Source organism: Bombina bombina, chromosome 1, assembly GCF_027579735.1.
Source record: "Bombina bombina isolate aBomBom1 chromosome 1, aBomBom1.pri, whole genome shotgun sequence".
Taxonomy (NCBI): Eukaryota; Metazoa; Chordata; class Amphibia; order Anura; family Bombinatoridae; genus Bombina; species Bombina bombina.
The window spans coordinates 1,256,447,309-1,256,470,474 of NC_069499.1; the positions used below are offsets into that span (position 1 = coordinate 1,256,447,309).

A 23,166-nucleotide genomic window follows, 5' to 3' on the forward strand; every position below is an offset into this window, starting at 1 on the left:
TTTGATGAATTAGTGCCCGGTTTTTAATAAACCTATTAAAAACAACGGCACTTTAATTCATCAAAATGTACATTTCACTGTTTTCTTCAAAAACTTACCTTTTAATCCTGGCAGCCGCTCCAGCACTTCCTCTGCCCATCACAAGCCGTCTTCGCTGGTCCAAAATGACGAATCCGGCTTCCTCCAATCACAGCATCAGGCCAAGATTCCCCTGGGGGGGAAGCTGTGATTGGAGGAAGCCTGATTCGTAATTTCTGACGTCTGCAGAGGCTTCCGACAGCCAGGGGAATCGCTGGAGCTGCTGCAAGGATTAAAAGGTAAGTTTTTGAAGAAAACTGTGAAATGTCAATTTTGATGAATTAAAGTGCCCTTGTTTTTAATAGGTTTATTAAAAACCGGGCACTAATTCATCAAAATGGACTTTCACTTTAAAAACCCTCCCACCTCACTGGTAAATCTGTCTTCTCTTTTCCTCTGCAGGCGGAAGAGTAAAGAATGGCGGTGCCCCAAGTATTTTGTGAGAGGGGTCCTCAGAGCAATTTGCGGCACATTTTCCCCTAAGTATTGGGTAGTGGCACAATTACACACAGTGGGAGTTGGTCACAGGCCTGCCACAGGTGTTGCGGGGACCAGACCTTACCCTTCTCCTGGGATCATTATTTATTCTCTGCTGTAACGCTTACAGCTGTTTTTCTTTCATGTAATTGGCAAGAGTCCATGAGCTAGTGACGTATGGGATATACAATCCTACCAGGAGGGGCAAAGTTTCCCAAACCTCAAAATGCCTATAAATACACCACACCCACAATTCAGTTTTTACAAACTTTGCCTCCTATGGAGGTGGTGAAGTAAGTTTGTGCTAAGATTTCTACGTTGATATGCGCTTCTCAGCATTGTTGAAGCCCGATTCCTCTGAGTACAGCGAATGTCAGAGGACGTGAAGGGAGTATCACTTATTTGAATACGATGATTTCCCTAACCGGGGTCTATTTCATAGGTTCTCTGTTATCGGTCTTAGAGATTCATCTCCTACCTCCCCTTTCAGATCGACGATATACTCTCAATTTACCATTACCTCTACTAATAACTGTTTTAGTACTGGTTTGGCTATCTGCTATATGTGGATGGGTGTCTTTTGGTAAGTATGTTTTCACTACTTAAGACACTCTCAGCTATGTTTTGGCACTTTATGCATTTATATAAAGTTCTAAATATATGTATTGTACTTATATTTGCCATGAGTCAGGTTCATGTATTTCCTTCAGCAGACTGTCAGTTTCATATTTGGGAATGTAAAAATTTTTAAGAAATGTATTTCTTACCTGGGGTTTAGTCTTTTTTCAATTGACTACTTCTTTCAATTGCGGGTATTAGGCCCGCGGGTGCGTCAAATGCTAAACTTAATTGCGTCATTCATGGCGCGAAAATTTTTTTTGGTGCGAGAAAGTACGTTTGACGCAACTTCATCATTTCCGGCGTCATAAGTGACGCCGAGACCTTTCACACGGCGGCGTCATTAGTGACGCAAGTGTGTAATTTCCGGTAATTTTTGGCGCCAAAAAAGAGTTTACGTTACGCTGTGCGTCATACTTGGCGCCAAACTTTTTTCATTATTTCAATACCCCTTGTTTGTTTGCCTCTTGCTTTTTGCTTTCAGAGGCCTATGCTATTGCATTTTTTTCCCATTCCTGAAACTGTCATATAAGGAAATAGATAATTTTGCTTTATATGTTGTTTTTTCTCTTACATTGTGCAAGATGTCCCAATCTGATCCTGTCTCAGAAGTTTCGGCTGGAACATTGCTGCCTGACATCGGTTCTACTAAAGCTAAGTGCATTTGTTGTAAAATTGTAGAAATTATTCCACCGTATGTCATTTGTAATAGTTGTCATGATAAACGTTTACATGCAGATAGTGTTTCCATCAGTAATAGTACATTGCCAGTTGCAGTTCGTTCAACTTCTAATGTGCATGATAAAGAATTTGTTTCTGATTCTGTTATGAAGGCTTTGTCTGCATTTCCACCTTCTAATAAACGTAAAAGGTCTTTTAAAACTTCTCATTTAGTTGATGAAATTTCAAATGACCAACAACATAATAATTCATCCTCTTCTGATGGGGATCTATCTGAAACAGAAGATCCTTCCTCAGACATTGACACTGACAAATCTACTTATTTTTTTAAAATGGAGTATATGCGTTCTTTATTAAAAGAAGTGTTAATTACTTTGGATATTGAGGTAACCAGTCCTATTGACGTTCAGTCTAATAAACGTTTAAATGCTGTTTTTAAACCTCCTGTGGTTTCCCCGGGGGTTTTTCCCATTCCTGAGGCTATTTCTGATATGATTTCTATGGAATGGAATAAGCCAGGTACTTCTTTTATTCCTTCTTCAAGGTTTAAAAAATTGTATCCTTTACCAGCAAAATCTATAGAGTTTTGGGAAAAAATCCCCAAAGTTGATGGGGCTATTTCTACTCTTGCTAAACGTACCACTATTCCTATGGAAGATGGTACTTCCTTTAAGGATCCTTTAGATAGGAAGCTTGAATCTTATCTAAGGAAGGCCTATTTATATTCAGGTCTTCTTCTCAGACCTGCTATTTCTTTGGCTGATGTTGCGGCTGCATCACTTTTCTGGTTGGAAAATTTAGCGCAACACGAATTGGATTCTGACATATCTAGCGTTGTTCTCTTACTGCAACATGCATTATTTGTGATGCCATTTTTTATATTATATTATGTTAGATCCATGTCTTTAGCTGTTTTAGCTAGAAGAGCTTTGTGGCTTAAATCTTGGAATGCTGATATGACATCTAAATCTAGATTACTATCTCTTTCTTTCCAAGGTAATAATTTATTTGGTTCTCAGTTGGATTCTATTATTTCAACTATCACTGGGGGAAAAAGTTTTTTGCCTCAGGATAAAAAACCTAAGGATAAATCTAAGGCTTCTAACTGTTTTCGTTCCTTTCGTCAGAATAAGGAACAAAAACTCAATCCTCCCCCCAAGGAATCTGCTTCCAATTGGAAGCCTTCCTCAAATTGGAATAAATCCAAGCCATTTAGGAAACCAAACTCAGTCCCTAAATCCGCATGAAGGTGCGGTCCTCATACCAGCTCAGCTGGTAGGGGGCAAATTAAGGTTTTTCAAGGATTTTTGGATAAAATCTGTCCAAAATCATTGGATTCAGAGCATTGTCTCTCAAGGGTATCGAATAGGATTCAGAGTAAGACCTCCTGTGAGAAGATTTTTTCTCTCACGCATCCCTGTAAATCCAGTAAAAGCTCAGGCTTTTCTGAAGTGTGTTTCAGACCTGGAGTCTAAAGGGGTAATCGTGCCAGTTCCTCCTCAGGAACAAGGTTTGGGGTTTTATTCAAACCTATTCATTGTACCAAAGAAAGAAAATTTATTCAGACCAGTTCTGGATCTAAAAATTTTGAATCGTTATGTAAGAGTACCGACTTTCAGGGTGGTGACTATAAGGGCTATTCTGCCTTTTGTTCAGCGAGGACATTATATGTCCACAATAGACTTGCAGGATGCATACCTTCATATTCCGATTCATCCAGAACACTTTGAGTTTCTGAGATTCTCTTTTCTAGACAAGCATTACCAATTTGTTGCTCTTCCGTTTGGCCTAGTAACAGCGCCAAGAATCTTTTCAAAGGTTCTGGGTGCCCTACTATCTATAATCAGAGAACAGGGTATTGCGGTGTTTCCTTATTTGGACGATATCTTGGTACTAGCTCAGTCTTTACATACTGCAGAATCTCACACGAATCAACTAGTGTTGTTTCTTCGGAAACATGGTTGGAGGATCAATTTACCAAAAAGGTTCTTGATTGCTCAGACAAGGGTCACCTTTTTAGGCTTCCAGATAGATTCAGTGTCCATGACTCTGTCTCTAACAGACAAGAGACGTTTAAAATTAGTCGCAGCATGCCGGCTTTTTCAGTCTGTCATTCCCTTCAGTGGCTATGTGCATGGAAGTTTTAGGTCTCATGACTGCAGCATCGGACGCGATCCCCTTTGCTCGTTTTCACGAGACCTCTACAGCTTTGTATACTGAATCAATGGTGCAAGGATTATACAAAGATATCACAATTAATATCCTTGAATCCCAATGTACGACACTCTCTGACATGGTGGATAGATCAGCATCGTTTGGTTCGAGGGTCTTCTCTTGTTCGCCCAACCTGGACTGTGATCTCAACAGATGCAAGTCTTTCAGTTTGGGGAGCTGTTTGAGGATCTCTGACAGCACAAGGGGTTTGGAAATCTCAAGAGGCGAGATTACCAATAAATATTTTAGAACTCTGTGCAATTCTCAGGGCTCTTCAGTTCTGTCCTCTGCTAAAGAGAGAACCGTTCATTTGTTTTCAGACAGACAATATCACAACTGTGGCTTATGTCAATCATCAGGGTGGGACTCACAGTCCCCAAGCTATGAAAGAAGTATCTTGGATACTTGCCTGGGCGGAATCCAGCTCCTTTCTAATCTCTGCGGTGCATATCCCAGGTGTAGACAATTGGGAGGCGGATTATCTCAGACGCCAGACTTTACATCCAGGGGAGTGGTCTCTCCATCCAGATGTGTTTTCTCAGATTGTTCAGATGTGGGGGCTTCCAGAGATAGATCTCATGGCCTCTCATCTAAACAAGAAACTTCCCAGATACCTGTCCAGGTCCAGGGATGTTCAGGCGGAAGCAGTGGATGCGCTGACACTTCCTTGGTGTTATCATCCTGCTTACATCTTCCCGCCTCTAGTTCTCCTTCCAAGAGTGATCTCCAAAATCATCATGGAACAGTCTTTTGTGTTGCTGGTAACTCCAGCATGGCCACACAGGTTTTGGTATGCGGATCTGGTTCGGATGTCCAGTTGCCCGCCATGGCCACTTCCGTTACGGCCGGACCTACTATCTCAAGGTCCGTTATTCCATCAGGATCTCAAATCATTAAATTTGAAGGTATGGAAATTGAACGCTTAGTTCTAAGTCATAGAGGTTTCTCTGACTCAGTGATTAATACTATGTTACAAGCTCGTAAATCTGTCTCTAGAAAGATTTATTATAGAGTTTGGAAGACTTACATTTCATGGTGTTTTTCTCATAAATTCTCCTGGCATTCTTTTAGAATTCCTAGAATTTTACAGTTCCTTCAGGATGGTTTGGATAAGGGTTTGTCTGCAAGTTCCTTGAAAGGACAAATCTATGCTCTTTCTTTTTTATTTCACAGAAAGATTACTATACTTACTGATATTCACTGTTTTGTACAGGCTTTAGTTCGTATTAAGCCCGTCATTAAATCAATTTCTCCTCCTTGGAGTCTTAATTTGGTTCTGAAGGCTTTACAGGCTTCTCCATTTGAGCCTATGCATTCTTTGGACATTAAACTACTTTCTTGGAAAGTGTTGTTCTTTTTGGCTATCTCTTCTGCTAGAAGAGTTTCTGAGCTATCTGCTCTTTCTTGTGAGTCTCCTTTTCTGATTTTTCATCAGGATAAGGCAGTTTTGCGGACTTCTTTTCAATTTTTACCTAAGGTTGTGAATTCTAACAACATTAGTAGAGAAATTGTCCTTTATGTCCCAATCCTAAGAATTCTTTGGAGAGATCCTTACATTCTTTGGATGTGGTAAGAGCTTTGAAATATATGTGGAAGCTACTAAAGATTTCAGGAAGACTTTCAGTCTGTTTTATTTTCTGGTCCTAGGAAAGGTCAGAAGGCTTCTGCTATTTCCTTGGCTTCTTGGTTGAAACTTTTGATTCATCAAGCTTATTTGGAGTCGGGTCAGGCCCCGCCTCAGAGAATTACAGCTCATTCTACTAGATCAGTCTCCACTTCGTGGACTTTTAAGAATGAAGCTTCAGTTGATCAGATTTGCAAAGCGGCGACTTGGTCCTCTTTGCATACATTTACTAAATTCTACCGTTTTGATGTATTTGCTTCTTCGGAAGCAGTTTTTGGTAGAAAAGTTCTTCAGGCAGCTGTTTCAGTTTCATTCTGCTGCTTTTGATTTGTTTTTTTCTTTAAAAATGGAAATGATTTTTTGTATAAAGCACAATTATTTCCAAATTTCCTTTGTTGATGCTTTATACTCCTTTCTTTATCACCCCACTGCTTGGCTATTCGTTAAACTGAATTGTGGATGTGGTGATTGGTGTATTTATTGGCATTTTGAGGTTTGGGAAACTTTGCCCCTCCTGGTAGGATTGTATATCCCATATGTCACTAGCTCATGGACTTGCCAATATGAAAGAAATTAATTTATCAGGTAAGTTCTTACATAAATTTTGTTTTTTTCTGCAGATGGTAAGTCCAGTGGTGTGGATGCTTATTAGTTAAGCATGTAGTTAACATTTATGTGGGCACTGACTTAGCCTATAGGCTATTCGTAGGTACACTTAGTGCTGTGCTCCATACCCGGTGGACTATTGTAACAAGGCGTTATTTATATGTTAAATTGATGGTAAACTCTCCCCTTTTTAAAATCAGATTCAGAATGTTAGATATTTTAGATGGAGTTTTATTAGTTGAAATGAATATGCGCTATAAGTTACTTTTTTTTAATTTTTTTTTTTTTTTTTATTTATTGAGGCAATAAACACATTACAAAACTATTTCACATTAAAGAGCAACAGCTCAATTACAATAATGCAAGAAACATTCAGTACACATTGCAAAATACCAGTTAATAAGAAATTGAATATATCTAGTCAGGTCAAAACATTACCCTTCTTCCTTAAGCCTCATTTTATTACTTAGTCTGCTCAGTGTCTTCAATGTAGCAGAGACCCTTCGAGGGATCTGGAAGCAGAGTATAGCTGAAGACACAACATTAAGTTCGAAAGGGACATTTATATCTCATACAGAAATCAGGGAACTGTATGTGTAATTATATTTTGATTAATCATAGTCAAGTGAAAGTCAATAAAGGAATCAGTTTCAGGTTAAGCCATAATGGAAGCACCAAAACAAATCTTATGTTAAAGACATCTTTTAGGATAAGGCTAAATGAAATAAGAATACAATGACTAGCAAACTAAATGCAAAAAAATATATTAACGTGTATACAACTGTATAGGTCTTGTTAAGATCCAAAGAGTGCTTAAGACTCTTTGGACAGGGCAGAGACTACTTAACTCTGCCAAAACTGGGATGGAGGGGTAAAACAGGGGAGGAATCGCTTAATCTTTACTGCACTGAGACTGAGCATATGTGCAAATTTCAAAGGAGTTTAGAAGAGTGGGCTAGGGCAGATATACTGGAAACTTCTGCAAATGAGATATGCTAGCGCGTTATTTAAGTGAGGTACACAGACCCAGAAAATTTCTGGGCAAGTATATTGTGAGTCGCCATTTACACAAGGAGCTACCATTTTCGATATGCACTTATGTGGTAATATGTAATAAGACATGCTGGAAGTCATGTGAGGGCTAGGCTACCAAAATGCATGGTTCAAGTAGGGGACCAGGAGAGCCCCTCCCCCTATGCCAGTAATATGACATTAATAACAAGCGCCGGGCACAAGCAAAAGATCTAGGCGTCCCCTACCGCCCACCATCAGTGTCTTATTCCAATATCTCACTGGAGTTACGTGATAGGCTTATGTGGGGCCATTTATCCTTAGCCCTATGAAAATATGTAGTAAAGTAAAACTTCCCTATGTCACACAGTATAATTCTGTTAGTGCAGACATCCCAACTCTGGCTTGCCCACCTATTAGCTTAAAATTTTTGAACATTTAAAAAGGTTGCTGTGGGACATGAATTCAGAACTATAGCATATATGGCCTGTGTAAGGGAGATAATCACAATAGGTTATATAAATATAAGCACTAAGCACAACAAGAATGGAGGGAACAAACACATAATGTATAACCATAAGGAGGTGTTTCTTGTGTTATATTAACAGGTAGCAGCTTCTATTGTCTGTTAAAAGGAAAACACACCACAAAAGTTTAGCATAGTTCCTTTGCACAAGTCAGTGTACTTTGGAAGAAGTCTTTATTGGGTTTATGTGTGTACTTCTGAAAAAGCCGGTAAAACCAGTGTCCTAGGTCCCAAAGTAAGGCACTCAAGCTAACCCACTCCTACACGCTCAGGTCCACATACCATATAGCAGTAGAGGTGCTGCACCAAGCCTACCGGAGAAGTCATCCCCAAAATCCAAGGAAAGATAGGGCTGCACAAGAGGGAGAGAGCTGTCAACTCCTCCGCGACCCCGCCAGGCCCGAACAAGCTAGAATCCTGCGTGGGGAACAGGTGAAAAGGAGTGCTCGATCCACTTCTCCGCCCGGAGCCGACTTGTATTATCTCAGTCCAGGATGAGCCGGTCTGTACCACGCTTGTATTGCGCTCCAGCGCGGCAGGTCGGACATCAGCAGTGATAACCCCCATGTTTACTTGAGAGGTAGGTGTCGCGGGGGGAAGTTCGTCCTCAATGCTAGGAGCAACATAATGCAGGTTATACCCGCCGTTTCTAGTGTTCCCGGAGCTTGGCTTAGAAAGTGCAGATATGGGGGTCTGCGGGCAATCGGCCCCTGCGATGCTGCGGCAACTGCTCGCCTGTAGGAGGTTGTGGGGCAGGTTGGAGCAGGGAGCCGTCTCTCCCGCCATAATGGGCCCAGCCTTCTCCTCGTTGTGAATCGGAGCCCCAGCGATTACCAAGAGCCGGTCAAACCTCTCAAGCACCCGCTGCTCGTATTCTGCAAATAGGGCACGCACTTTTAGGTAGAAGTTCTCCATGTTTTAATTAACCCGGCGTCCCGGGGGGGTACTATAATCTCTCACACGGATAGCCGCCAACAGTGTCTCAGTGGTCCGGTCTGGGAACTCCCAGAATCTTCAAAATAAGAATATATTTTAAGTCAGCTTGTCCACTGCTTCATCAGGGAGCATATTATCAGGCTAAATGACTATTCAATATCTAGGTTTCAGGCAAAGCATAAGTCATTTTTGTAGAGCTCCCAGATAAGCGGCCATCTTTGAGCTCAGTCCGGACACGCCCCCCCTATAAGTTACTTTTTGATATAAATATTAAATTCGAATTCCCTGTGCTCCGCCACCCACTTCAAAAGTAAAATTTTCTGTGAGTTAACGGTTTAAATTGTTCTCCAACCAGCGCTCTAGCTACAATAGTGCCATATGGGGAGAGTGCTGATTGAACAATTCAAACTGTTAGCTCACAGAAAAATGTACTTTTGAAGTGGGCGGCGGAGCGTGGGGAATTTTAATTTTATATCTATATTAAAAAGTAATTTATAGCGCATCTTCATTACAACTGATAAATTAAACTCAATCTAAAATATCACTAACATTCCGGATCTGATTTTTTAAAAGGGGAGAGTTTACCATCACTTTAAGAATGGGATTTAGGGCTGCAAGAACCTTATATTTTTTCACCCTATGTTTTACTTTTTTTTTAGCGTGCTTCTGTTTTTTTTTGTTTGTTTTTTTTGAGCGCGTTATTTTTATGCACCTCCCTTTTTTCCCCCCTGCTGCTTTTTCTTTTGCTCTTATTTCTTTTCCTACCTTCTTTTTCTGGCTTGGCTTTACATCTGACTTGTTTCCATTAAGGTGGGAAGGGTTTTAAGGGCTCTTGGCATTTTGGGATCTTTGTCCCCTCCTAGTGGTCAGGAGTATAATTTTTAGGAGTAATGGATTGTGGACTCTCACCGCCATGAAAGAAATTAATTTATCAGGTAAGCATAAATTATATATATTTCTAATGGTAGTGATCATTACTCTGGGGAATTACATCACCTGGCCACCAGGAAGAGACAGACACCTTACCAGAGCTTTAATATATTCCTCGTACTTCCCTTTCCTCTCAGTAGTTCTTTGCCTCATCAAGGAAAGGGCAAGGATAGAGGTGTTAAATAACAATTTCTTATACTTAATTGCCCTCAGTGGATAGGTACTAGGAGAGGTTTTTTTTTATTCTAAGGCTGGTGCAATATAATTCTTGTTAGTGAAGTCTTTGCACACAGCAGGCCACTGGTGTCGCTGGGAAGTTCGCAAGCCGCCTCCAGTGATGGCCAAATGTATTTACTTCTCATCATGGGTCCTTTGTCAGTTGCAGCACAGGATCATCTTCAAGTTCAGTACATGGGTAACTATGCAGAGTAATTGGGAGAGGGTGGAAATCCTCTGAGTACTATCAATTTTCTGCAGCACTGACTTAGAAAGTCTAGTTAGGTTACTCCCCATTTTGTTCCCCATACAGTTCTTGAAGGAATTAAATTTAATGGTAGAGAAAGGGCACATGCTCGGTTATTGTGAATGTCTACTGGTGCTTGGGAGAAGGGAACAGAGTGGTATCAGATGCCTTACTTGTGCCCTGTAGCAGAGTGTCACATGTTTTATTTTATTATTTACTATCTGCTGGTGCTCGGGTCACATGATACATGACTAGTGCACTGAGTAAAGGCAGATGGTGGTCAAAATTCCTGTGCCTTCTCTCTCATTGGTTTGGAAGGAGTTTACGTTCCATTCGTGCCACAGTAGAGGGTTGGCGCGGGATCCACGTCTTTCTTCAAAGGTGGCAGTGAGTGCTCAGTGAGCGGAGGTGCATAGTTTTAACGATTCAGCACTTCTTGATCATACTGATTGTCTGCTCTCAGGAGGAGATGAGATGCTCTGCTGGAGCTCTGGAAAGGTAGTCATATACTGGCAGATTATACTATAGTGAAGTATTAATATATTTCTCCAACATTGGTGTGTCCGGTCCACGGCGTCATCCTTACTTGTGGGAATATCTCTTCCCCAACAGGAAATGGCAAAGAGTCCCAGCAAAGCTGGCCATATAGTCCCTCCTAGGCTCCGCCCACCCCAGTCATTCTCTTTGCCGTTGCACAGGCAAAATCTCCACGGAGATGGTTAATAGTATGTGGTGTTTAGTTGTAGTTTTTTTATTCTACTATCAAAAGTTTGTTATTTTAAAATAGTGCTGGTATGTACTATTTACTCTGAAACAGAAAAAGATGAAGATTTCTGTTTGTGAGAGGAAGATGATTTTAGCAGACAGTAACTAAAATCGATTGCTGTTTCCACATAGGACTGTTGAGATGAAGTAACTTCAGTTGGGGGAAACAGTTAGCAGACTTTTTCTGCTTAAGGTATGACTAGCCATATTTCTAACAAGACTGTGTAATACTGGAAGGCTGTCATTTCCCCTCATGGGGACCGGTAAGCCATTTTCTTAGTCTCAAACAGAATAAAGGGCTTAATATGGGCTATAAAACTGGTAGACACTTTTATGGGCTAAATAGATTGCTTTATTTGGACATTTTATACATGTTTATGCTGATATTTCACACTTATAAACTTAGGGAACGTTTTTAACGTCAGGCACTATGTTAGACACCTTTTCCAGTCAGGAAGGGCCTTCCCAGTTGTAGGCTGAGCCTCATTTTCGCGCCATTACTGCGCAGTTGTTTTTGAGAGCAAGACATGCAGATGCATGTGTCAGGACCTGAAAGTGGTTGGAAAAGTTCCTAGAAGGCGTCATTTGGTATCGTATTCCCCTCTGGGCTTGACAAAGTCACAGCAAAGGCTGTAGCTGGGACTGTATAGGGGTTAAATCTGTAACCGGTTCCGGTTTTGTTATTTTAAGGGTTAAAGCTCTGAAAATTGGTGTGCAATACTTTTAATGCTTTATGAACAATTCCTTCATATTTTTTCGCATATTCAGTAATAAAGTGTGCTCTGTTTAAAATTTAAAGAGACAGTAACGGTTTTGTTTTAAAATGGTTTTTGTGCTTTATTGACAAGTTTAAGCCTGTTTAACATGTCTGTGCCTTCAGATAAGCTATGTTCTTTATGTATGAAAGCCAATGTGTCTCCCCCTTCAAAATTGTGTGATAATTGTGCCATAGCGTCCAAACAAAGTAAGGACAGTACTGCCACAGTTAGTAAAGTTGCCCAAGATGATTCATCAGATGAAGGGAGTAGACATAGTTCTACATCATCTCCTTCTGTGTCTACGCCAGTTTTGCCCACACAGGAGGCCCCTAGTACTTCTAGCGCGCCAATGCTTATTACCATGCAACGATTGACGGCTGTAATGGATAACTCTATAGCTAATATTTTATCCAAAATGCCTGCATATCAGAGAAAGCGCGATTGCTCTGTTTTAAACACTGAAGAGCAGGAGGGTGCTGATGATAATGTTTCTGTCATACCCTCACACCAATCTGAAGGGGCCATGAGGGAGGTTTTGTCAGATGGGGAAATTTTAGATTCAGAAAAAATTTCTCAACAGGCTGAACCTGATGTTGTGACATTTAAATTTAAATTAGAACATCTCCGCGCACTGCTTAAGGAGGTGTTATCTACTCTGGATGATTGTGACAACTTTGTCATTCCAGAAAAATTATGCAAGATGGACAAGTTCCTAGAGGTTCCGGTGCACCCCGACGCTTTTCCTATACCCAAGCGGGTGGCGGACATAGTGAATAAGGAGTGGGAGAAGCCCGGCATACCTTTTGTTCCCCCTCCTATATTTAAGAAATTTCCTATGGTCGACCCAAGAAAGGACTTATGGCAGACAGTCCCTAAGGTCGAGGGGGCAGTTTCTACTTTAAACAAGCGCACTACTATTCCTATTGAGGATAGTTGTGCTTTCAAAGATCCTATGGATAAAAAATTGGAGGGTTTGCTTAAAAAGATTTTTGTACAGCAAGGTTACCTTCTACAACCCATTTCGTGCATTGTTCCTGTCACTACAGCAGCGTGGTTCTGGTTCGAGGAACTAGAAAAGTCGCTCAGTAGAGAGACTCCATATGAGGAGGTTATGGACAGAGTTCACGCACTTAAGTTGGCTAACTCTTTTATTTTAGATGCCGCTTTGCAATTAGCTAGATTAGCGGCGAAAAATTCAGGGTTTGCAATTGTGGCGCGCAGAGCGCTTTGGCTAAAGTCTTGGTCAGCGGATGTATCATCCAAGACAAAATTGCTTAACATCCCCTTCAAGGGTTAAACTCTCTTTGGACCAGAATTGAAAGAGATTATCTCAGACATCACTGGGGGAAAGGGCCACGCCCTCCCACAAGATAGGCCTTTCAAGGCCAAGAATAAGTCTAATTTTCGTTCCTTTCGTAATTTCAGGAAAGGACCGGTCTCTTATTCTGCATCCTCTACGCAAGAGGGTAATGCTTCACAGTCCAAGCCAGCCTGGAAACCGATGCAAGGCTGGAACAAGGGTAAGCAGACCAAGAAGCCTGCTACCGCTAACAAAACAGCATGAAGGAGTAGCCCCCGATCCGGGACCGGATCTAGTGGGGGGCAGACTCTCTTTCTTTGCCAAGGCTTGGGCAAGAGATGTTCAGGATCCCTGGGCGCTAGAAATAGTTTCTCAGGGTTATCTTCTGGAATTCAAGGAACTACCCCCAAGGGGAAGGTTCCACATGTCTCACTTTTCCTCAAACCAAATAAAGAGACAGGCGTTCTTACATTGTGTAGAAGACCTGTTAAAGATGGGAGTGATACACCCAGTTCCAATGACGGAACAAGGAATGGGATTTTACTCAAATCTGTTCGTAGTTCCCAAAAAAGAGGGAACCTTCAGACCAATTCTGGATTTAAAGATGCTAAACAAATTTCTCAGGGTACCATCGTTCAAAATGGAAACCATTCGAACGATTCTACCCACTATCCAGGAAGGTCAATTTATGACTACCGTGGATCTAAAGGATGCGTACCTACATATTCCTATCCACAAAGAACATCATCAGTTCCTAAGGTTCGCCTTTCTGGACAAACATTACCAGTTTGTGGCCCTCCCATTCGGATTAGCCACTGCTTCAAGGATTTTCACAAAGGTACTCGGGTCCCTTCTAGCGGTCCTAAGACCGAGGGGCATTGCAGTAGTACCATACTTGGACGACATTCTAATACAAGCGTCGTCTCTTTCAAAAGCAAAGGCTCATACAGACATCGTTCTGGCCTTTCTCAGATCTCACAGATGGAAGGTGAACATAGAAAAGAGTTCTCTGTCTCCGTCAACAAGAGTTCCCTTCTTGGGAACAATAATAGATTCCTTAGAAATGAGGATTTTCCTGACAGATGTCAGAAAGTCAAAACTTCTAAGCGCTTGTCAAGTTCTCCATTCTGTTCCACGTCCTTCCATAGCTCAGTGCATGGAAGTAGTAGGGTTGATAGTTGCAGCAATGGACATAGTTCCTTTTGCGCGAATTCATCTAAGACCATTACAACTGTGCATGCTGAAACAGTGGAATGGGGACTATACAGACTTGTCTCCAGTAATTCAAGTAGATCAGAAGACCAGAGATTCACTCCATTGGTGGCTAACCCTGGACCACCTATCCCAGGGAATGAGCTTCCGCAGACCAGAGTGGGTCATCGTCACGACCGATGCCAGTCTAGTGGGCTGGGGCGCGGTCTGGGAATCCCTGAAAGCTCAGGGAATATGGTCTCGGGAAGAGTCTCTTCTCCCGATAAACATTCTGGAATTAAGAGCGATATTCAATGCTCTCAGGGCCTGGCCTCAGCTTGCAAAGGCCAGATTCATAAGATTACAATCAGACAACATGACGACTGTTGCGTATATCAATCATCAGGGGGGAACAAGGAGTTCCCTGGCGATGAAAGAAGTGACCAAAATAATACAATGGGCGGAGGATCACTCCTGCCACCTATCTGCGATCCACATCCCATGTGTGGAAAACTGGGAAGTGGATTATCTGAGTCGTCAGACATTCCATCCGGGGGAGTGGGAACTCCACCCGGAGATCTTTGCCCAGTTGACTCAATTATGGGGCATTCCAGACATGGATCTGATGGCGTCTCGTCAGAACTTCAAGGTTCCTTGCTACGGGTCCAGATCCAGGGATCCCAAGGCGATTCTAGTGGATGCATTAGTAGCGCCTTGGACCTTCAACCTAGCTTATGTGTTTCCACCGTTTCCTCTCATTCCCAGGCTGTTAGCCAGGATCAAACAGGAGAGGGCCTCGGTGATCTTGATAGCTCCTGCGTGGCCACGCAGGACTTGGTATGCAGACCTGGTGAATGTCATTGGTTCCACCATGGAAGCTACCTTTGAGACAGGACCTTCTTGTTCAGGGTCCATTCGAACATCCAAATCTGGTCTCCCTCCAGCTGACGGCTTGGAGATTGAACGCTTGATTCTATCAAAGCGTGGGTTTTCAGATTCTCTGATAGATACTCTGGTTCAAGCCAGAAAACCGGTAACTAGAAAGATTTACCATAAAATTTGGAAAAGATATATCTGCTGGTGTGAATCCAAGGGATTCCCATGGAATAAGATAAAAAATTCCTAAGATTCTTTCCTTTCTGCAAGAAGGTTTGGATAAAGGATTATCTGCGAGTTCTCTAAAGGGATAGATTTCTGCTTTATCTGTCTTACTACACAAACGACTGGCAGCTGTGCCAGATGTTCAAGCATTTGTTCAGGCTCTGGTTAGGATCAAGCCTGTTTACAGACCTTTGACTCCTCCCTGGAGTTTAAATCTAGTTCTTTCAGTTCTTCAAGGGGTTCCGTTTGAACCTCTACATTCCATAGATATTAAGTTGTTATCTTGGAAAGTTTTGTTTTTGGTTGCTATTTCTTCTGCTAGAAGAGTTTCAGAGTTATCTGCTCTGCAGTGTTCTCCGCCCTATCTGGTGTTCCATGCAGATAAGGTGGTTTTGCGTACTAAGCCTGGTTTTCTTCCAATGGTTGTTTCTAACAAAAATATTAACCAGGAGATAGTTGTACCTTCTTTGTGTCCGAATCCAGTTTCAAAGAAGGAACGTTTGTTACACAATTTGGACATAGTCCGTGCTCTAAAATTCTATTTAGAAGCTACAAAAGATTTCAGACAAACATCTTCTCTGTTTGTCATCTATTCTGGTAAAAGGAGAGGTCAAAAAGCGACTTCTACCTCTTTCCTTTTGGCTTAAAAGCATCATCCGATTGGCTTACGAGACTGCCGGACGGCAGCCTCCTGAAAGAATCACAGCTCACTCCACTAGGGCTGTGGCTTCCACATGGGCCTTCAAGAACGAGGCTTCTGTTGATCAGATATGTAAGGCAGCGACTTGGTCTTCTCTGCACACTTTTGCCAAATTTTACAAATTTGATACTTTTGCTTCTTCAGAGGCTATTTTTGGGAGAAAGGTTTTGCAAGCCGTGGTGCCTTCCGTTTAGGTTACCTGACTTGTTCCCTCCCTTCATCCGTGTCCTAAAGCTTTGGTATTGGTTCCCACAAGTAAGGATGACGCCGTGGACCGGACACACCAATGTTGGAGAAAACAGAATTTATGCTTACCTGATAAATTACTTTCTCCAACGGTGTGTCCGGTCCACGGCCCGCCCTGGTTTTTTAATCAGGTTTGATTAATTATTTTCTCTAACTACAGTCACCACGGTACCATATGGTTTCTCCTATTTTTTTCCTCCTGTCCGTCGGTCAAATGACTGGGGTGGGCGGAGCCTAGGAGGGACTATATGGCCAGCTTTGCTGGGACTCTTTGCCATTTCCTGTTGGGGAAGAGATATTCCCACAAGTAAGGATGACGCCGTGGACCGGACACACCGTTGGAGAAAGTAATTTATCAGGTAAGCATAAATTCTGTTTTTCTGGTAATATATAGGGGGTTTTCTATTATAGATCTAGGATCTCTTATCTTTTTAGTATTTTGTATGGAGCTAACTGGAAATGCTGAGGCTACTCCTGTATTGACTGAGGGTATGGTCATAGATATTGTGATCCATACAAATAAATGTTTGCTATGTAAGGAGGTAGTAGTCTGCCCTCCTGCACAATTGGGCAGCACTTTTTTAACTTGTTTATACAGTTTCATTCTCCAACTCCCAGTTCCCCAAACCCTGTTAGTAAAGTAACTCTGACAACTAATCAGGCATCCTCTAGTGTTGATGAAAAATCCTCTGCAAGTCTCTGAAGCCCTTGAGTCTCTACCGCCTCCAAGTAGATGTTTGTTTCTCCAACATAGGTGTGTCCGGTCCACGGCGTCATCCTTACTTGTGGGATATTCTCTTCCCCAACAGGAAATGGCAAAGAGCCCAGCAAAGCTGGTCATATGATCCCTCCTAGGCTCCGCCCACCCCAGTCATTCTCTTTGCCGTTGCACAGGCAACATCTCCACGGAGATGGCTAAGAGTTTTTTGGTGTTTAAATGTAGTTTTTATTCTTCAATCAAGTGTTTGTTATTTTAAAATAGTGCTGGTATGTACTATTTACTCTGAAACAGAAAAGAGAAGAAGATTTCTGTTTGTGAGAGGAAGATGATTTTAGCAAACGTTACTAAAATCGATTGCTGTTTCCACACAGGACTGTTGAGATGAAGTAACTTCAGTTGGGGGAAGCAGTTGGCAGACTTTTCTGCCTGAGGTATGATGGCCACATTTCTAACACGACTTGGTAATGCTGGAAGGCTGTCATTTTCCCTATGGGGACCGGTAAGCCATTTTCTTAGATTAAGTAAAAGAATAAAGGCTTTATAAGGGCTTAAAAAACTGGTAGACATTTTTCTGGGCTAAAGCGATTACTTGCTAAGCATATTTGACAGATTATAGCGCTTTATAGTTATTATAATCTTGGGGATTGTTGTTAAAAAAACGGCAGGCACTGTATGGACACCTTTTTCAGATGGGGGCCTTCTCTAGTCATAGGCAGAGCCTCATTTTCGCGCCACTAATGCGCAGTTGTTTTTGGAAGGCAAGGCATGCAGATGCATGTGTGAGGAGCTAAGATCCACTGAAAAAGCTTATAGAAGGTGTCATTTGGTATCGTATTCCCCTCTGGGCTTGGTTGGGTCTCAGCAAAGCAGATTCCTGGGACTGTATAGGGGTTAAATGTAAAAACGGCTCCGGTTCCGTTATTTTAAGGGTTAAAGCTTTCAAATTTGGTGTGCAATACTTTTAAGGCTTTAAGACACTGTGGTGAAATTTTGGTGAATTTTGAACAATTGCTTCATACTTTTTCGCATATTCAGTAATAAAGTGTGTTCTGTTTAAAATTTAAAGTGACAGTAACGGTTTTATTTTAAAACGTTTTTTGTGCTTTGTTGACAAGTTTAAGCCTGTTTAACATGTCTGAACCATCAGATAAACGATGTTCTATATGTATGAAAGCCAATGTGTCTCCCCATTTAAATATATGTGATAATTGTGACATGGTGTCCAAACAAAGTAGGGACAATGATGCCACAGATAATAATAGTGCCCAAGATGATTCTTCAGATGAGGGGAGTAAGCATGGTACTGCATCATCCCCTTCTGTGTTTACACCAGTTTTGCCCACACAAGAGGCCCCTAGTACATCTAGTGCGCCAATACTTATTACTATGCAACAATTAACGGCTGTTATGGATAATTCTATTGCAAATATTTTATCTAAAATGCCTACTTATCAAAGAAAGCGCGATTGCTCTGTTTTAAACACTGAAGAGCAAGAGGACGCTGATGATAACGCTTCTGACATAACCTCACACCAATCTGAAGGGGCCAGGAGGGAGGTTTTGTCTGAGGGAGAAATTTCAGATTCAGGAAAAATTTCTCAACAAGCTGAACCTGATGTTGTAACATTTAAATTTAAATTAGAACATCTCCGCGCACTGCTTAAGGAGGTATTATCTACTCTGGATGATTGTGACAATTTGGTCATTCCAGAGAAATTATGTAAGATGGACAAGTTCCTAGAGGTTCCGGTGCCCCCCGATGTTTTTCCTATACCCAAGCGGGTGGCGGACATAGTAAACAGGGAATGGGAAAGGCCCGGCATACCTTTTTGTGCCTCCCCCTATATTTAAGAAATTATTTCCTATAGTCGACCCCAGAAAGGACTTATGGCAGACAGTCCCTAAGGTCGAGGGGGCGGTCTCTACTCTAAACAAACGCACTACTATTCCCATAGAAGATAGTTGTGCTTTTAAAGATCCTATGGATAAAAAATTAGAGGGTTTGCTTAAAAGAATGTTTGTTCAGCAAGGTTACCTTCTTCAACCAATTTCATGCATTGTTCCTGTCACTACGGCAGCGTGTTTCTGGTTCGAAGAACTAGAAAAGTCGCTCAATAAGGAATCTTCGTATGAGGAGGTTATGGACAGAGTTCATGCACTTAAATTGGCTAACTCTTTTATTCTAGATGCCGCTTTGCAATTAGCGAGATTAGCGGCGAAAAATTCAGTGTTTGCTATCGTGGCGTGCAGAGCGCTCTGGCTGAAGTCTTGGTCAGCGGATGTGTCTTCCAAGACAAAATTGCTTAACATCCCTTTCAAGGGCAAAACACTGTTTGGGCCTGATTTGAAAGAGATTATTTCAGACATCACCGGAGGAAAGGGCCACGCCCTTCCTCAGGATAGGTCTTTTAAGGCTAGAAATAAGCCTAATTTTCGTCCCTTTCGCAGAAACGGACCAGCCTCTACTTCTACATCCTCTAAGCAAGAGGGTAATACTTCTCAACCCAAACCAGCCTGGAGACCGATGCAAGGCTGGAACAAGGGTAAGCAGGCCAAGAAGCCTGCCACTGCTACCAAAACAGCATGAAGGGATGGCCCCCGATCCGGGACCGGATCTGGTGGGGGGCAGACTTTCTCTCTTTGCTCAGGCCTGGGCAAGAGATGTTCAGGATCCTTGGGCACTAGAAATAGTTTCTCAAGGTTATCTCCTGGAATTCAAGGAACTACCCCCAAGGGGAAGGTTCCACAGGTCTCAATTATCTTCAAACCAAATAAAAAGACAGGCATTCTTACATTGTGTAGAAGACCTGTTAAGGATGGGAGTAATTCATCCAGTTCCAATAAGAGAACAAGGGATGGGGTTTTACTCCAACCTGTTCATAGTTCCCAAAAAAGAGGGAACGTTCATACCAATTCTAGATCTCAAGATCCTAAACAAATTTCTCAGGGTTCCATCGTTCAAAATGGAAACCATTCGAACGATCCTTCCTACGATCCAGGAAGGTCAATTCATGACCACGGTGGATTTAAAGGATGCGTACCTCCATATTCCTATCCACAAGGAACATCATCAGTTCCTAAGGTTCGCTTTTCTGGACAAGCATTACCAGTTTGTGGCACTTCCATTCGGATTAGCCACTGCTCCGAGAATTTTCACAAAGGTACTAGGGTCCCTTCTAGCGGTTCTAAGACCAAGGGGCATTGCAGTAGTACCGTACTTGGACGACATCCTGATTCAAGCGTCGTCTCTGTCAAAAGCAAAGGCTCATACGGACATCGTCCTAGCCTTTCTCAGATCTCACGGATGGAAAGTAAACATAGAAAAAAGTTCTCTTTCCCCGTCAACAAGAGTTCCCTTCTTGGGAACAATAATAGACTCCTTAGAAATGAGAATTTTTCTAACAGAGGTCAGAAAATCAAAACTTCTAAGCTCTTGTCAAGTTCTTCATTCTGTTCTTCGTCCTTCCATAGCGCAGTGCATGGAAGTAATAGGATTGATGGTTGCAGCAATGGACATAGTTCCTTTTGCACGAATTCATCTAAGACCATTACAACTGTGCATGCTCAGACAGTGGAATGGGGATTATACAGACTTGTCTCCGACGATTCAAGTAGATCAAAGGACCAGAGATTCACTCCGTTGGTGGCTAATCCTGGACAATCTGTCACAGGGAATGAGCTTCCGCAGACCAGAGTGGGTCATTGTCACGACCGACGCCAGTCTGGGAACCCCTGAAAGCTCAGGGTCTATGGTCTCGGGAAGAATCTCTTCTCCCGATAAACATTCTGGAACTGAGAGCGATATTCAATGCTCTCAAAGCTTGGCCTCATCTAGCAAAGGCCAAATTCATAAGGTTTCAATCAGACAACATGACGACAGTTGCTTATATCAACCATCAGGGGGGAACAAGGAGTTCCCTGGCGATGGAGGAAGTGACCAAGATAATTCAATGGGCGGAGGATCATTCCTGCCACTTGTCTGCAATCCACATCCCAGGAGTGGAAAATTGGGAAGCGGATTTTCTGAGTCGTCAGACATTCCATCCGGGGGAGTGGGAACTCCACCCGGAAATCTTTGCCCAAATAACTCAATTATGGGGCATTCCAGACATGGATCTGATGGCGTCTCGTCAGAACTTCAAGGTTCCTTGTTACGGGTCCAGATCCAGGGATCCCAAGGCGACTCTAGTAGATGCACTAGTAGCACCTTGGACCTTCAACCTAGCTTATGTTTTCCCACCGTTTCCTCTCATTCCCAGGCTGGTAGCCAGGATCAACCAGGAGAGGGCTTCGGTGATCTTGATAGCTCCTGCGTGGCCACGCAGGACTTGGTATGCAGACCTGGTGATTATGTCATCGGCTCCACCATGGAAGCTACCTTTGAGACAGGACCTTCTTGTTCAAGGTCCATTCGAACATCCGAATCTGGTTTCTCTCCAACTGACTGCTTGGAGATTGAACGCTTGATTTTATCAAAGCGTGGGTTTTCAGATTCTGTAATAGATACTCTTATTCAGGCTAGAAAGCCTGTAACTAGAAAAATTTACCATAAGATATGGAAAAAATATATCTATTGGTGTGAATCTAAAGGATTCCCATGGAACAAGGTAAAAATTCCTAGGATTTTATCCTTTCTACAAGAGGGTTTGGAGAAGGGATTATCTGCAAGTTCTCTGAAGGGACCGATTTCTGCGTTATCTGTTTTACTTCACAAAAGGCTGGCAGCTGTGCCAGACGTTCAGGCGTTTGTTCAGGCTCTGGTTAGAATCAAGCCTGTTTACAGACCTTTGACTCCTCCCTGGAGTCTCAATCTAGTTCTTTCAGTTCTTCAAGGGGTTCCGTTTGAACCCTTACATTCCGCAGATATTAAGTTATTATCTTGGAAAGTTTTGTTTTTGGTTGCAATTTCTTCTGCTAGAAGAGTTTCAGAGTTATCTGCTCTGCAGTGTTCTCCGCCCTATCTGGTGTTCCATGCAGATAAGGTGGTTTTGCGTACTAAGCCTGGTTTTCTTCCGAAAGTTGTTTCCAACAAGAATATTAACCAGGAGATAGTTGTACCTTCTTTGTGCCCGAATCCAGTTTCAAAGAAGGAACGTTTGTTACACAATTTGGACGTAGTCCGTGCTCTAAAATTCTATTTAGAGGCCACTAAAGATTTCAGACAAACTTCTTCTTTGTTTGTTGTTTATTCTGGTAAAAGGAGAGGTCAAAAAGCAACTTCTACCTCTCTTTCCTTTTGGCTTAAAAGCATTATCCGTTTGGCTTATGAGACTGCCGGACGGCAGCCTCCTGAAAGAATCACAGCTCACTCCACTAGGGCTGTGGCTTCCACATGGGCCTTCAAGAACGAGGCTTCTGTTGACCAGATATGTAAGGCAGCGACTTGGTCTTCACTGCACACTTTTGCCAAATTTTACAAATTTGATACTTTTGCTTCTTCGGAGGCTATTTTTGGGAGAAAGGTTTTGCAAGCCGTGGTGCCTTCCATTTAGGTGACCTGATTTGCTCCCTCCCTTCATCCGTGTCCTAAAGCTTTGGTATTGGTTCCCACAAGTAAGGATGACGCCGTGGACCGGACACACCTATGTTGGAGAAAACAGAATTTATGCTTACCTGATAAATTACTTTCTCCAACGGTGTGTCCGGTCCACGGCCCGCCCTGGTTTTTTAATCAGGTCTGATGAATTATTTTCTCTAACTACAGTCACCACGGTATCATGTGGTTTCTCCTATGCATATTTCCTCCTGTACGTCGGTCGAATGACTGGGGTAGGCGGAGCCTAGGAGGGATCATATGACCAGCTTTGCTGGGCTCTTTGCCATTTCCTGTTGGGGAAGAGAATATCCCACAAGTAAGGATGACGCCGTGGACCGGACACACCGTTGGAGAAAGTAATTTATCAGGTAAGCATAAATTCTGTTTTAATTTTGTACTTGTAAAGGGCAACACTACTTCTTCTGGCTCTATGTCTGCCAGTCAGTCTCCAGGCTCTGATTTTGAGGGGTTATCTTCTGCATCAGAGGGTGAAGTGCCTGATGATGGAGATGACTCAATTCAAAATGGAGCATTTGCATTTTCTTCTAAAGAGGGTCCTGAAGACTCTAGGAGTCCAGGATTTTAAATCAGCAGTGGAAAAACCAGTGCAAAAGTTTATATCTTATATTCAGACCCAGGTCTCGGACTTCTGAGACATTTTCAGTTTCTTCTTTAAATACTGAA

At 42.3% G+C, this 23,166-nt stretch overlaps 1 protein-coding gene across 1 annotated transcript in view; it reads left to right on the forward strand.

Moving 5' to 3' along the window:
• Positions 1 to 23,166, forward strand: part of USP10 (ubiquitin specific peptidase 10) — a gene marked incomplete in the record, with an annotated part of 485,306 nt that overhangs the window by 437,810 nt on the left and 24,330 nt on the right.